Source organism: Anser brachyrhynchus, assembly GCF_964034855.1.
Source record: "Anser brachyrhynchus genome assembly, chromosome: Z".
Classification (NCBI taxonomy): Eukaryota; Metazoa; Chordata; class Aves; order Anseriformes; family Anatidae; genus Anser; species Anser brachyrhynchus.
In genome coordinates, this window is record NC_137697.1 from 58,879,726 (window position 1) to 58,894,867 (window position 15,142).

The window sequence follows — 15,142 nt, forward strand, 5'->3', positions numbered from 1 at the left end:
TTTTTGCCTTGGATCTACAAACATTTAACCTAGTCGGTTAGGAAGGAAAAATATAACATTTTTTCTGAGTGAAGAATTATTCGGTTCTCCAAGTAGGTGTGACAATTTACGTTGCAAGCATTTTGGAGAAAGAATGATTTTAGACAGTAGAATGCACTTGGGCTAGGGAGAAATAGAGGCTTCTCCATTGAACTCCTATGTCCCAAACTATACTTCACAGTATGTGCTTCTACCTCAGTTGTGTGGCTTAACTCAACAGAGTGGATAGTGTGAGAAAAGAAACAGTAAGAGGAGAAGAGGAACCCCTAACACTTAGAGCAGCCCCTTGGAAAATAACTTTAACTCTTTTTAAAAGTGCAGTCTCCACAAGCTACGAGCAAGAGCTGGAGCTTTGTTTCCAAATGCCAGAACAACTTCTGATGAGCACACATGTGTTCTGACAAAAAAAATAAAAAAATAAAAAAAATTCATCCTGGTCCTGTGGGAATTTTCACTTTTGTTTGACATCATACGTAAAGTGATTTTAATGTCTGTGAGCTATGCAGTCATACATGCAGTCACACATGCTTTTTTAGGGACAGGACCATCTCTCCTGTGAGGAGAGGCTGAGAGAAATGAGACTCTTCAGCTTGGAGAACAGGAGGCTCAGGGAGGATCTCATCAATGTGTATAAATACCTGAAGGGAGGGTGCAAAGAGGACAGAGCCAGGCTCTTTTCTGTGGTGCCCAGTGCTAGGACAAGAGGCACTGGGCACAAACTTGATCGTAGGAGGCTCCCTCTGAACACGAGAAGCACTGTTTATGAACACTGAGCACTGGCACAGGCTGCCCAGAGAGGCCGTGGAGTCTCCCTCGTTGGAGATCTTCATAAGTCCCCTGGACATGGTCCTGGGCACCTTGTTCTGGGTGAATCTGCTTGGGCAGGGGGCTTGCACCAGATGACTTTTGGACGTCCATTCTGACCTCAGCCATTCTGTGATTCTGTGATAATGTAAAGTAACTAACTCCAGGGCCAAAATTGTTTATTGCTCCATTATGGAAAGGAAAGTGTAGACACATCTGGGTGAGAGTTCTTGGTCAGTAAAAAGAGAATTCTGTCTTTTTTATAGTGAGTAACAGCCACTGGGAATTTTCCAAATCCTAGTTAGGTGTGAGCCTAGGTGCTATAGTTTCTGCAGCCTTGCAGGGGCTGTCACGATCTGGAAGTTTAATTGCTCTGTCATTCCTTGAGGCTCTTAGAATTACAAGTGCATCCAACTTTCCTCTGAAAATATTGTAGCCTGGTTTAATTTAATGTGTTACTATAGAAAAAGCATTTTATTTACTGCAGTGGATTCATTTCTCATAAACTGAACACTTCATTCCATGCACCTCAGGTTGCCCTGGAACAAAATCACTGAATGGTTTTCATGTTAAGAATAGGGTGAGATAGATAAATACATTGTTTGTGTGACTAACCAAGAAATCAGTTCCCATAGCAACACTAACTACTTTCCAATCCTTAAACTTAGCATCCTACAAGATCCATACAGCTGGACTAAACTATCCTAGCTCAAGATAGGGGCTTCTGTGTGCAGATGAAGTAGAAACGTGAAAATATATGTAGTTCTTTGGGACACATAGTTGTCTGAACTGAGGAAAAGATAGTAGTGAGTATGATAAGCTATGGGAGGGAAGTTACAGTATAGGGATGGTTTCATAGATAACAACATGCACAATGTGATGAGCATTAATCATAACTGTTTCTTTTTTCTCTCCCTATTGTCTTGTAGCATTTCTGTCAGCTTCCACAGTCGCTGCAAGGAATCCACCTGTAAATTTTGACTGCATCTCTTCCTCTGATTTGTTTTGCTGCTTAAGTTTGGTGGCTCAGATGAAGAGAAATCTAGGAACTTGTCTTGCAATTCAAGTGGAAAAGACTTCCTTCCAGAGGGTCCCTCTTTGTGGTTTAACCAAGCAGGCAGCTCAGCACCACACAGCTGTTTGCTCCTTCCCTCCTCCCTGCCCCTGCAGGGGGATGGGGGAGAGAATCATGAGAAAAAAAAAAAAAAAAAAAAAAGTAAAAACTTGGGGGTTGAGATGAAGACAGTTTAATAGGACAGAAAAGGAAGGGAAATGATGATGATGATGATGATGATGACGATGATGATGATGGTGATGATGATGATAATAATAGCAGGTACAAAGCAAGTGATGCATAATGCAATTGCTCACTACCTGCTGACTGGTGCCCATCCCATCCCCAAGCAGTGATTCTCCTCACCTCAGCCAGCCCACTCAGTTTTATTGTTCAGCATGATGCCACATTGTATGGGACATCCCTTTGGCCAGGCTGGGCCAGCTGTCCTGGCTGTGTCCCCTCCGAGCTCCTTGTGCACCCCCAAGCCTCCTCACTGGCAGGGCAGCAGCAGAAGCTGAAATGTCCTTGGCTCTGTGTGAGCACTGCTCCGCAACAACTAAGTCATCAGTGTATTATCAGCATTATTCTCATCCTAAATTCAAAACACAGCACCATAACAGCTACAAGGAGGAAAATTAACTCTATCCCAGCTGAAACCAGGACATCCCTTCAGATACCTTAATGTTTGTGGTAGCTGGCTGGAGATGTGCAGGTTTTTTTCACACACACTTCTAGTTCTTACTTACTGAGTGCTTCCCGACACCAAAATCTCTAAACAAATCTAGAGCCAACTTTAAACAAAACTGGTCCCTGTCTCTAACCAAACCAAGTCATAGTCAGCTCAACTTGGACTCTCCTGTTTGCAGGGAAAAAATGAAATGAAATTCAGCAGAATTTTACTAGCTAATGGATATACATATTAACATTATTCTGAATTGACAAAAGATTACTAGAAAGATTTTTTGAATCACTTAAAACATACAAGTAAAGAAGACTGTTTTAGGACCCTCTCATAGTTAAAACCATAATGCCAAAATTAAAATGCCAAAAATAGAGCAGGCTAACCTACTGTGAGACTGGACGCATGTTAAAAACTGCTCAAAAGTCATGCTATTTCCCATTAGTGTTTGATAATTCTCTCATATTTGGGGCTTTCAAAATAAGCTCTAAGGACAGCATAACTTAGAATTTTTGTTGTTGATTAGCTAGTGAATTTTGTTGCTATTCTGTCTGTAATAACTTCACACAGACATTTTTGAGATTTTTGTAGGTACATTTACTTCAGCTGATCTAGTTTTGACTGTTACTAAAACACAAACTGATTCTGAAGGTTTCATTTTACTTCTTCAATTGTATGGCCAGTCCAGTTTTTTTCCACTAGCTATTTGAAATACAATTTATTTCACTCATCAGTAAGAACAATGTGTGTTTTTTTTCATGACCTTTCTATGATGAAATGTTAGCACATCTCAATTTCCAAGTGCACAGCTGTTACACAAACTCAGCATTCAGTGGCCACTGTATAAACTTGATGTGCCCACAATATGGAGATGTGCTGTCAGAACGTGACAGCAGTCAGGTTCCTTCACTTCCCACTTCACATCAAGCTCGAAGACCTTCCTGAAAACACTTAAACAGGTAGTTGCAGCTCTAGAACAATATAAAGAATTCCTGATAAGGAATACCTTATCAGGGGGCTGTGTGTTAAGTGAGGCCACTCTACCACTCTGCAATATGTATACCCAGTAATATCACTTATATCACTCTTTTTTTTTTTTTTTTTGTCATGTTCTATTAGGATTTTATTCATGACCAGTTCAGTTGTATCTGATACTTTAAGTTCCGTGGTTCCTAAAATGTCATCATTGCTATCAAATTCAGATTTGAGGTTTGGTTTCCTTGTATACAATGTATTCTCCATAAACCTCCATTCTCCATAAAATGTTGTCCATGCTGGTGCTCTGTAGGAACTGAAGTTTGCAGATTGTTCTGCTGTGATATCTGAACAACAGCACCATGAGTAAGGGGGTAAACCTCTTTGTCTGAGTTCTCTGCTACACTGGAGGCAAGCAGTGTCTGAGAGGTGGGTTTGGCTCCTTGACTCTCACTTTTTGTAGTGCTGTCTCAAGGCAGTAGCTTGTTTATACTGGCACTAGCGTAAATTAAAACAAGCTAGGACACTACAAGCAGTGAGGCTCAATACCATTTGTCCCTAGCAAATATTAAACAACTTTCTCTTCTGAAGGGGAAATGTAATAAGTACAGAAGGTGGCTCTATGGCTTACTAACTTTAGACTGACAAGAACTGCTGTTCCATTTTCAATTAATTTTCAAGGCCAGACTTTTGGCTAGCTCAGATTTGCTGTTTCATGTTCATAGTGGAATTGATTTTATACAACTCTAATGTAGCATTAGTTAAGGATTTATTATATACTTTTATGGTAAATAACAAGATTAGATTGTGTGATTTTTAACAACACTTAAACAGTATTTAAGTAGCAGTCAATTAACACAATAATCTAAAAGAATTTGCTACAGTAGAAACAGTGACTTAGTTAAGATTCAAGAACGGCAAGGTTCACCCAAGACTTACTGCAGGGTCCTGGGGGGTTTCTAAACTAAGTTGTGTGCTTCCAAATTCCCCTTTAGAGTGACTTACCTTACTTCACCGTCAGCATTTGTCTGTAGTTGAGCTTGTTCCTCAGGAGTCATCCCTGAGATGCGCTTCTCCTCTCATGTGCCCTGAGAGGCATCCCAGCTCCTGCAGAGACTGAGGGTGCAGCCCGCTACTGTCCCTGGAGAGCTCCAAGAGTTCTTGCTTGGGATCACTATTTATAGGATCATGAGATAATCGACTTTTAGTCAGTGATTTTCCAGGATTTGGGCCTTTTTCACTTTGTGGCTCAGGTTGTGCAATCCCCCTCCCCTTAGCACTTAATTGTGCCCTTGTCAATTAGCTGTGCCACAGGGGCCTTGGATACAGTCACGGGAGAGGCCTGATCGTCCCATGCCTGTATCGTAAAAATAGCAAGGGAGGCAGTGTCAGGCTTCACCACACTGTGTAGATAACAGAGGAACAATGCTGTGACGGATTTTCCTTGGATCATAAACAACAAAAGGATGATGCTGTGCCATATTTATTAGATAAAGTGGCTGACTCCTAGTCAAACTCAGATTCCTTATCATGTTGTTCTTGGACTCTGATGTGATTTATCATTTTCCCATGAAAGATTTCATGGCATTGAGCATCTACCTGGCGCTCTGTTATGAATGAGCTGTCCAGTTCAAGGAATGATCACGTTGAGGACTACTGTGGCTCATAAGCCTGAGCAAGACTTACGCCAAGCGCAGGAATAGAGTGTACCCGCCACACTCCACCCTGTGACTGCAGTCAATTTGCTTTGTCCTCACAGAGCCGTAGCAGGGTTACCTCTTGCCTCAGTTGGATGAATGTATTGGCAAATGGTTTATGCCTGTATGTGTGCTACTTTGGGAATCATTAGCATGAACTGAAGTACAACGCTTATTCCTTTGTTTTCACATGCCCAGTTGTATAAGCTGAAAATTTAAACTATTTTGTACATGTGAGGGAGATTTTTCAGAAGCACAGCTTGTTTAGCCACCCTCCAAATCCTGATGTATAAAGCAACGGTTAACAGTAAACATCAAATGATAAGAGTTAATAAAATCACCATAGGGTGTAGTGTCAGGTTCAGTACTCCAGTTGCTGTAGGAGACCATCCAAGCACCACTGATGTTCTCTGTCCTTTTTGACTCTCTCCAACACTTGATGTATTTCTTCAATATCATGATGGTCTGTGATAAGAGTCTTTTGTCCTGCTCTCTGTGCCCTGCTGTAGGAGGTTCACCAGATCAGGATGGTGGAGGAGTTGCTTGACTAGGGTAAAATTCATTCCAACAGGTGTTGGTTGCAGTTCACGATATAGCATGTAATCAAAAAACAAATCTTCACGAGTGATTAGGGGTACAGAGAAATTAAAGAAAGTTCAGTGAAGAATTGAGTTTGTGTGTCAGAAAAATTTGGTCCATTAGGTCACATCGATTGTTAATACAGCTCCTTTCAGCATTAGTGTTCATCTAAGCTTTGGATGGGTTAGCAAGATAAAAGGAGCCCCACAGCCTCATGTCCATGTACTTCACTACAGTCTGTGGAAGGAAGGAGACAGCTCATGAAAGAAAAAGGGAAAGAAAACTGATTAGTCCACAGTATATTTCAAGAGTATGCTATGCGAAAATGCAGTGCTTTAAAAAGTTAGTTTGCTAGGATCATTTGCTACTGTCTCTTTGCCAGAACTTAAACCAATGTGTGGAAAGGATCTTTCCAGTTTTCACCATTACCACGCTGTTATTTTGATATCGATTTTGATAGATTGGTAAATGATTTATAGGTCTACAAGCTTAATTTTGACTCCACATGAAATAGTAACAACAACAACAAAACAGCAAAAATCCCTCCTCAATTTATTTTGCTTGGATTCTGTAGATGCTAGCAGTCTTTAACATTTTACATATTTTGAACATTTTGCTCTGAAATTATTGTGGGGACATTTCCCTGTGTGGGAAACATCAACATTATGTCTCTGACTTGAGGTAGACAGTGACTTGGAAATGTCCATTTCCTGTAAAATAGGTTGGTTTCCTGCTAGCCTTGCTAAAAGTGTAGGTTACATGAAATGCAATAGCAACTAAATATAAGTAAATATAAGTAAATATAACAGTAACTAAAGTTTTGCACCTGAGTCTTGGCATGCTGCTATATATGGTTTCCCGCTTTTTTAGTGGAAGTATGTCTAGGTAATTTCATATGAGTCTTGTTCAAATAAAACAAAAACATTTTTCTTGTGCTTTTTGATGTCTCTAGAGACACTGAAATTAACACTTTAATCGTACTGTTGGTAGAGAGAGGCACTTGAATTTTGTTTTGCAGGCCATATTATTATCTTTCCCCTTCCTTCCCCATACTTCAAACTTGTTCAAATTAGGTGCAGTTACTTGTCAGACCAGGTTTTGAACAAGGGTATGTATGATATGTAAACAAATCCTTGCTGATAAGGTTCAGCAAATACATAGTCGCTAAACAATTTCTTTTTCTATAGCCCCTAAAAATACAAACCTATCCCTTGATTTTTTTTTCATGCACCCATTTCTTTTTCTATGTTTCATTTGGTCATTGCTGCTGCTCTCTCCATTTTGCAGCATGCACGCAGTCTATTTTAGAAACTTGCAGCAGGCCATGCTTAGACTGTCTAGTGACCATGACACTGTGTGATCGTGTTTTACATTGAAATGTAAAGTGATGGGAAAGTATCATCTGACTTTCCAACAATGAAGATAACACTGCTTTATAGGCACTGTGATGGAAGCTTAACCTGGCTCAGACTCTGAGATGGATCTACTTAGATCTTCTTCTCAGAGTGAACTACCCATGGAGGACCAAAAGACTTCTAAACTCAGAAACTCTCACTTTTTTTTGAAAAAGCTGGAACGGTAGCTCTTTTGAAATAAACAAAACATAAGAAAAGAAGTTAGGACTGTGGTTAAAAGAGGCTGTGTAAGACTTGCTGCCTGCCGTTCTCTTGGCAGCCAAACACTGTTGCTGGAACATCTCCCCTTGAGATGGTGCTTCTGCTTCAGAAGGGCCAACCTCCTTCTCTTTTCCTCCTTGCAGGGAGCAGGGAGCTCTGCCTGCCTCAGGCTTCTTAAAACAACACACAGATCCAAGGCAAGAGCACAACTGATACCTTCTGTCATGGGCAAGGTGACAACACAGTGTTTTTTTCTTGGGTGTTCCTTCTGATTTTGGGGTACACTGGTCCTGTGGGTGGAAATGATCCTTAACAACAGTAGTAAAAGATCAAGCACAAAGCTCTAATGCAGCAAAGCTGCAACCGTTGATTATTTTTATATGGAATTTCTTTCATAAGATATGAAAATACATTAGCATTTTAATTTTTACTTTGGTGGTTGACTGATGCATGCAAATAATCAATTAAAACATTCTACTGACTGAAATGATAATTAAAAAAAAAAGGAAAAAAAAAAGGAAGAGAGGCATTATAATCCAGAAGCAAGAGTGCCTCCTGCTCTTTAGAAAGAGGAAGTATTTTCAAGGCAGCTAAAATGTCACTCAGGGTTTAGAAAATACATGAAGAAAAGTTTTGGCAGAGAAATTTCACTTCCTGCTTCTAACTACTCAAATGAGACATCAGTGTACAGAAAACCCCAACTGTGAACAAAGTTAATGCTTTGCAGCTATGCAAATTTTAAACATGCATAGAAGGATAATAATATGATAAGTAGTTACCATGCATTGTAATATTGCCAGTGACTGTTGGATCAAAGACAATGTAAAAATTTGATGATGTGTATCACATTGTGATAATGAATCTATTAATTAGCACACACTTTTGTGTGCCAACATGTTCGTAGATTATGCAGCTCCCAGAAGAATCGCAAGAGGCCTGGAACATTGGTATAATAAAATTCAGGGTTTGGTTTTGAATTACTGAGTAAGTGGTTGCCCAGAGTGTTAATCTGCATTAGTAAAGTTCTAAAACAGCTGTCACCTAGGCAATGCCCTAGCAAACTAGATTTGCAAGGCAAGAATGTCTAGTGGATTGCGAGGAGCTTTATTCTTTTCTTCCTCACATGAACAATGTGTCTCTGGAGTGACTGCATCTTTGAGAAGCTGTAATGCAAACAAACTAGAAATCTTTGAGCCTCACACTGACAAACTGAGACAGATTTTGGCAGGTCATTTAATAAAATGTTTCTACATTTTTATTGCTTCTCCACTCCTGGATGGGGAAGATACGTGTAACAAGATTGCTGCTACCAGGTTGTCCTCTTTGAGGATTTGTAGTTTTTAGTCAGTTGAAGATATAAAAGGGCAGCTGTGCCATTAGCATCACTCTATTCTGTTGATTTAGTGTTAAATTGCATTCCTCTTTTGTAAATGGAGGGATGCACTGATAAGATTGTGTTCTAGTTAATTTTTTGAGGCAGTCTGTCCCCTGACATCTATAATTTCAGTCTTGCCTGGCATCTGCACGCTGAAGGCTGATTTCAGATCTCTGAATTTAGTTTTCATTAGTTTTTTAAATGTTTTTCTTAACAAGTGAGGGTGAAGATCAAGAAGTAACTGGAGAATTTTCTGTATCTCGCATTGCAACGAATATCAGAGAGGATGAAAGCCTGAGACTTGAAAGTTTACTAGCAGTGGACACTGGTATTCACTCAGCCAAAGTATGGATCATTCTTGCAAATTAGGATCAGGAATTGTTCTCAGCACTGTTATGCAATTTCTCATGGGGGTGGTGGTTGGGAGTTTTGCTGGAGATAGTTTGGAACTGATTTAAAAGAGATTGCAGTGAGAGAGGAGAACAATGTTGGGCTTTTTTCTTTTTCATCAGATAGATTACCTACACCATATTTAAATTGTGTCTTGTAGCTGTTTTTCTGTAGCAATAACAGAGAAAAAAGGATGCACATACAGCTTTGTTTTCTATGGATATCAGTCCAACTCTATTACCAGAACTAACTATATTTGAAATAAAATAAAAACCATTTGCTGCTCTAAATTAGAAACAGAAAAACAATATCTTTTGTTATGCTGATACACTGATGTACTTGGCTCAAGGGGTTATTGCCATTGACATGCTGCAGACAAAAGATGACACATGCCATTGTGCTGCAAAGCATATTGTACTCCAGTGGGCATGCTAATACAATGTTGCTCACGTTTGCATCATATGGCATTGGCGTAACACCAGACTCCCAAAATATTGAGTAAGGAGAACTCTGTACGTGCCAATAGATGAAACTTTCAAATTGTGTCATTGCTGCAGAACTGCTGGTGAAAAAAATCATGGCTGGAAGTTTTTAAAAGAAATCTTTATGAAAAGCCATACACTTTATGGGTTTGGAACAGGGATCTGCCTTCTGGTAATGAGCCATGGAGACAAACAAGGTAGGTCAGGAGACACAGGCTTTTGGTGGTGGTGCTGGAGAGGTCAGTGAGAGACAGCAAGCAGTATTGACTGTGGTAAGAATGGCATGCATTCTGTAGATGAGGTCTGTGGCAGGAAATTAATGATCTAAGCTGGTGAGCCATTACATACATTGTGCCAAGAATATGTTGTGGGGTTTTCTAAAGCTAGCTGAGAGAGCAGGAGCTGGATGTTCAGCTCTTGTAGACAGGGAATATCGCTAGAAAGGACCTTTTAACTGTTTCTAGTTCATTCCCAATCTCAGAACTGCCTGAAAAATTTCCTAGCAAAAATGTTGTTTTTTGTTGTTGTTGTTTCCTTTTTCTTTTTTTGAGATGTTATCTTTCCTATTCACTCCCTTACTTAACCAACCGCAGGATCAAAAATGCCTAAACTATATTAATTTCAGAATTATTTCTTCTCTTCTTTCATCCATGAGACACAAGGGAAATTTTAATTTTCTCATTGCAGTGTAGTCCCTAGGCTAATTAAGTATCCCTGTAATTTCTGCCTCCCCCATTCACCCTGACCCTTTTGTTTCCAGGTGTTGTTACTCCTCTCTGAAAACTTTCCACTAATGCTAGTTTCTAAACAATGATGCTACCAGCAGAATATTCCCATTAGTAAGGCTTTTACTCATGTAGGTTCCTTAGTGACTCTTAATACTCCTATTGTTACCTCATACGAAGCCTTATTGCAAAAGTATGAGTTGGTAAAGCCTCTTTGGTCTCAGTCACTCCATCCCCAGCTCCCTTCCTGCAAAGCTGCTGCACAGAGGTACTTCAGGTTGAATTTGTGTCGTTGATTACTGCCACAGAAACATAATTTTGTGCACAGATTATTTCCTTGATGTGTCAAGATCATTTTAAATGCTTTCTATCTGCCAAAGTGCAGGCAATCTCTTCCACTTCACCTGTACAGAAGCTTATTAAGTGCACTGTCTACTCAAGGATTCTTATCATTAATGTGAAAACCCATTTGATATATTTTTGCAGTTTGATGGCGAGTCATTAAGAACTACTCAGAATATTGTTCTTCTAACAACTTTTGTATTTGTTTCATGGTACCCCGCACTGAACCTGTATTTCTGTGGTACACTTATAGATAGGTCATGAGGGACAGTCACCGTTCCTAAAGTAAGAGATAATGCATCTGCTGACTTTTGTCAATCTGCAAAGCTTGATGAGACTTTTTTAGCCTTTGAGGAGATCATCTTGGAGGCCAATGTATTTTCCTTCACTTGGGGTTTTTAGGTAATGCTAATTGGTGTCAAGAATGCTGGAAGGGAATTGGCAGAGGGAAGTGATGGGATGATACCTTGAGGTCTATTTCATCCCTGTTTTCTGTGATAGAAACCCAGTGCTGCCTAGATTGCTGTCTGGCACTCTGCTAGCCTTACATAAGCCTGATGAATCCAGCCAACAGAGATTTATCACATAAAATTCAATTATTTGTGCTCCAGGAAAGAGCTGCAACAAAAAGATATATTGGGTTATTAGTGAAAAACATCTTTAGGGAAATGGAAAGAGGTTATTCAGGAATACATCTCATCCTTAAGTAGGGATTGATTCCATAGTAAAATTTTAGTTAAGTCTCCACTCCATCTTCTTATTAGTTGTATATTTTATGCTTCAGAAAGGTAAGTAACTTGTCAGTTTGCACTAGAATCCCTTAGCTCCCTTCTGCTCTGCTGTCATTTTTTTTCTACTTGCAAATCCACCAACAAATTTCCAGTGCCTTGACACTGAAGTCTTGAACCCAATACAGATTAAAGTGGACCCTATGGAGTTACAGGAGTCCCTTGCACATCCTTGGTTCAGGCCTGGGTATATGGCCACCTCTCTCGTTGCAGAGTTGAGATGTGGCATACTTCTGGGTGTCTTTTCAGAAGGAACAATGGGCTGAAAGAGTGAGCTGGAAGCTATCTTTTAAAGACCAGTGTGCTGAGAGGTGCTGAAAACAGATGTAATAGGTGTTTCTGCTCATGGGTGTCAGGATGAAGAAAAACACTGGGAAAAGCGTATAGAAGGGATAAACATATTTCTTCTGTTTCACCTGCATATAATAACTTTTGGTTGATGTCAGAGTTGCCTCCAGCCTAAGCTAGGGTTCATACCCACCCCTCACCTATGGTGATTACTGTCCTGACAGAAGAAGAGCATAGTACTCCTTAACACTCATGGTTTAGAAGTTTCACTTTTGTCCCTACCAAAATTTAGCTTTTCATCAAGTAGTAGTTATAAAACAATGCCTTTTTAAAAACTTCCTCAATGACTTTTAGAATAATTGTTATTTAAAACTTAATAGTATGGGTAATAACGCCTAATACCTTATGGCCATGTTTCCCATTGCACAAGCACATATACCAAAAATACATGACAGTTATTTTACTATTTCTGTGAGGCTTATACAGCAAGACTGGACTCCACAGAAGGTGGACAGAAGCAAAAATCAGTGTCCTGGGTGTGATATTTCTGGAATCTGAGTACTCTTTTATCGGTGTACTTGCCAATCCTGTATTCTTCTTCTTTCAGTGAGAAACATAAATTGTATCTCTCTTAAGGGGAAAATGGCAACTCCTCTGTTTCAGTAAATGTGAATTGTAGAATTTGTTATGCTATTTCTTGTTGTAATCAACAAACAAAACCATCTTTAGTATGAGAGGGTGGATGTTCTCGAACAGTCTTAAGAAAATAGCCTTTGTGTGTGTGTGTCCAATGTTTCTTTGTTGTCCAAATGTTAAGTTTGTAGAACTTCCTCAGTAGCTTTGACCTTGCCTAAGGAAAGGCATTCTGGATTCCAGCTAGAATATTAAAATAGTCTCACATGTAATTTGTAACACAATTTGTAATCTTTCATCCCTTATTCTGTAGATGTGAACATGCATACTGAAAACACTGGGGTTACAGATGTGAACATTCAGACAAATACTGGTGATTAACGCCACAAATACTGGCATTTAAGGAATGCTTTGTGGATAAACCTATATTGAATTTTTATGAAAAGCTGCATATTTCTGCCCTTTTCTCCTTTCTCACACTATTCCCAAATACAGAAATTTATCAAATTCATCTTGTACCTGAATGAAAATGTTTCATTTATCATGTAAGGAATCACAAGACCTCATTATTAATGTTTCAGTAAATATAACAGGGTTTTCACCGTTTTGATGCAGACAGTGTTACTGTGGACCTATGCTTGACTGCTGCGAAGGTGTCAGGGCAGTTCACCCCAAGAGTGAGTTATGCCTTTCTTGCTGATATTGCTGGTCTAGGCTGCTGAGCGGTGACTTCAACCTATGCCACAAGGATGCAACTTGCAAGAACCCCATTAGGGTTAGTCCTTGGCCTGAGTCTTTTTCCATCTATGGCCTTAGTCAAGTCACAGTATAATAAGAATTGCTTAAATACAGAGCTTCTGCTTACTGAAATATTTCTGCTTTGTTTCATGCCTGAACACACATATGTGAGGCACAGTCTGTTTTCCAGTCCTTCTCAGTTTAAGTAATATCATGTATCTCTTAGAAGAGCATTACAGGATCGCATATGACTTTTGTTCATTGAGCTAGAGGGGTCTTAATTAGCCCAACCATTTGTGTAAAGGCTACATTCTGCTCTGAGTTACCAACTCTGGAATGATTGCATTGTTTGAATGAAACACTTTTAGCAATGAAAAAAACCTGTCCCAAGTTTCTATTCATTTCTAAAATATTTGGCAGCCTTTACAAAAATCTTAAAACTGAATAACCATCTTTAGCAATCTTGTGTTTAGAACCTTTTTTTTTTTTTTTTTCAGCAGTATTAAATGAAGTAATTTCACAGAAGATGCAGAAATGTTTGTGAATAAATGCGTTGTGGTAGCCTCTTTAGCTTGCAGCTAATTTGTCAATGCAAAAAAAAAAAAAAAAAAAGCTCAATGAATACTTCAGATCCATTACAAAAAATTAATCCAAGTCTGAGAATGTCAGAAGAAATTCAGGTGTTGAATCCCTCTCAAGTCTAGTGCAAACCAGAACTAACTATGTTGTTTCAAAGGGATAGGGGAGAAAGGTAAATGTACGTGAAGAGACATGAATATTCAGTCTGTCCCAATATTAAATGCAAACTCCAGTCCACTTTTATGTTCATGTGGCAGGGGATATGACTATCTCCCAGAACTCTACTGTGGCAAGTGTGTAGTGGGTTGTTCTGTCTGGATCAGGGCTTCCAATATGCTGTATTATGTGTATGTATTAGGTATAACAGTTGTGGATTTTTTCAACTTTTTAAGAAAAAGAATCAATCTTAATATCTACATGTTCTACCAGACACTGCTCTAGTGTTCACATGCTTCAGAAATTTCTCAGACTATTATTAAAGGGCAGCTAATATGTAATGAATTGAATCTTCCTACTAGTATGTCTACAATAATGTCATCAAATGAGTCTGTTGATTATCCTAATACCTCCATTACATGTTAATACTTATGTATATGACGATTTCACTAACATCCTCTGTGCCTGCACTTAATGCTTTATATGGCTGAATATGAGGTGACAGTGTAATGCTTTATATGGCTGAATATGAGGTGACAGACTGTAAGAGTGATAAATAATGAAAGTATGAAACCCATGCTATTTAAGAGCAGGAGCCACAGATGTCTTGACTGCTGAGAAAACAGAACATTGCCTCTTAGAACTCATCTTAATTGTAAAAAATGTGCAGGTACCTCATGGGTATTCTGAAAGCTTGGCATGATGTAAAACTGCTTGCAGAAGGGAGCCTGCTATGCAGAGAGGCTGTTGACTTCTCATCAGGGACAGCCCGATTGTGTTGAATGGGAAAGGAATGACAATTGTTGAGCACTGTGTTTGTCTATTTGGAAATATTTATTCTTTTCACTATGTTATCAAATTAAATTCCAAACCATTTTAGTTTCCTTTTTAGTTTTGAAGGATGTCAAAAACCAACTCGGGGCAAAAGTGCTCCATTTTCATCCCTTCAGAATGGCTTAGAGGAATGATAGACCTCAATTACAGATCACATCTTCAAATATTTATCTGGTTTAGTGACTACAGCTTGGATGATACTGAGTTTAATCTATTTACAATTGATTGTATTTTTAGAGGAAAACATTTGGGGTCAAATCCAGCCTTAGTCATGAAAGGTACAGAACTCAATAGCTTAAATCAATGAGAACTATGAATACTTATTATATCAAGAGGTAATGAATTATGCTTTCAAGTGTGTAGCCC

General features: G+C 39.1%; 1 long non-coding RNA gene across 6 annotated transcripts in view; it reads right to left on the reverse strand.

Annotated features, from left to right (window-relative positions):
- The window catches only part of LOC308185620, a 39,434-nt gene that overhangs the window by 5,119 nt on the left and 19,173 nt on the right, over positions 1 to 15,142 (reverse strand). For 2 of the 6 annotated variants that reach the window (XR_013943514.1, XR_013943515.1), the window contains 2 exons: positions 5,593 to 6,067; positions 4,560 to 4,728 (listed from right to left, as the gene is read on the reverse strand). This is a non-coding gene — a long non-coding RNA (uncharacterized lncRNA). Of the gene's footprint in view, positions 1 to 4,559; positions 4,729 to 5,592; positions 13,777 to 15,142 lie in introns of those variants that run through there. The other 4 variants (XR_013943513.1, XR_013943517.1, XR_013943516.1 and 1 more) reach the window with 4 other exon arrangements.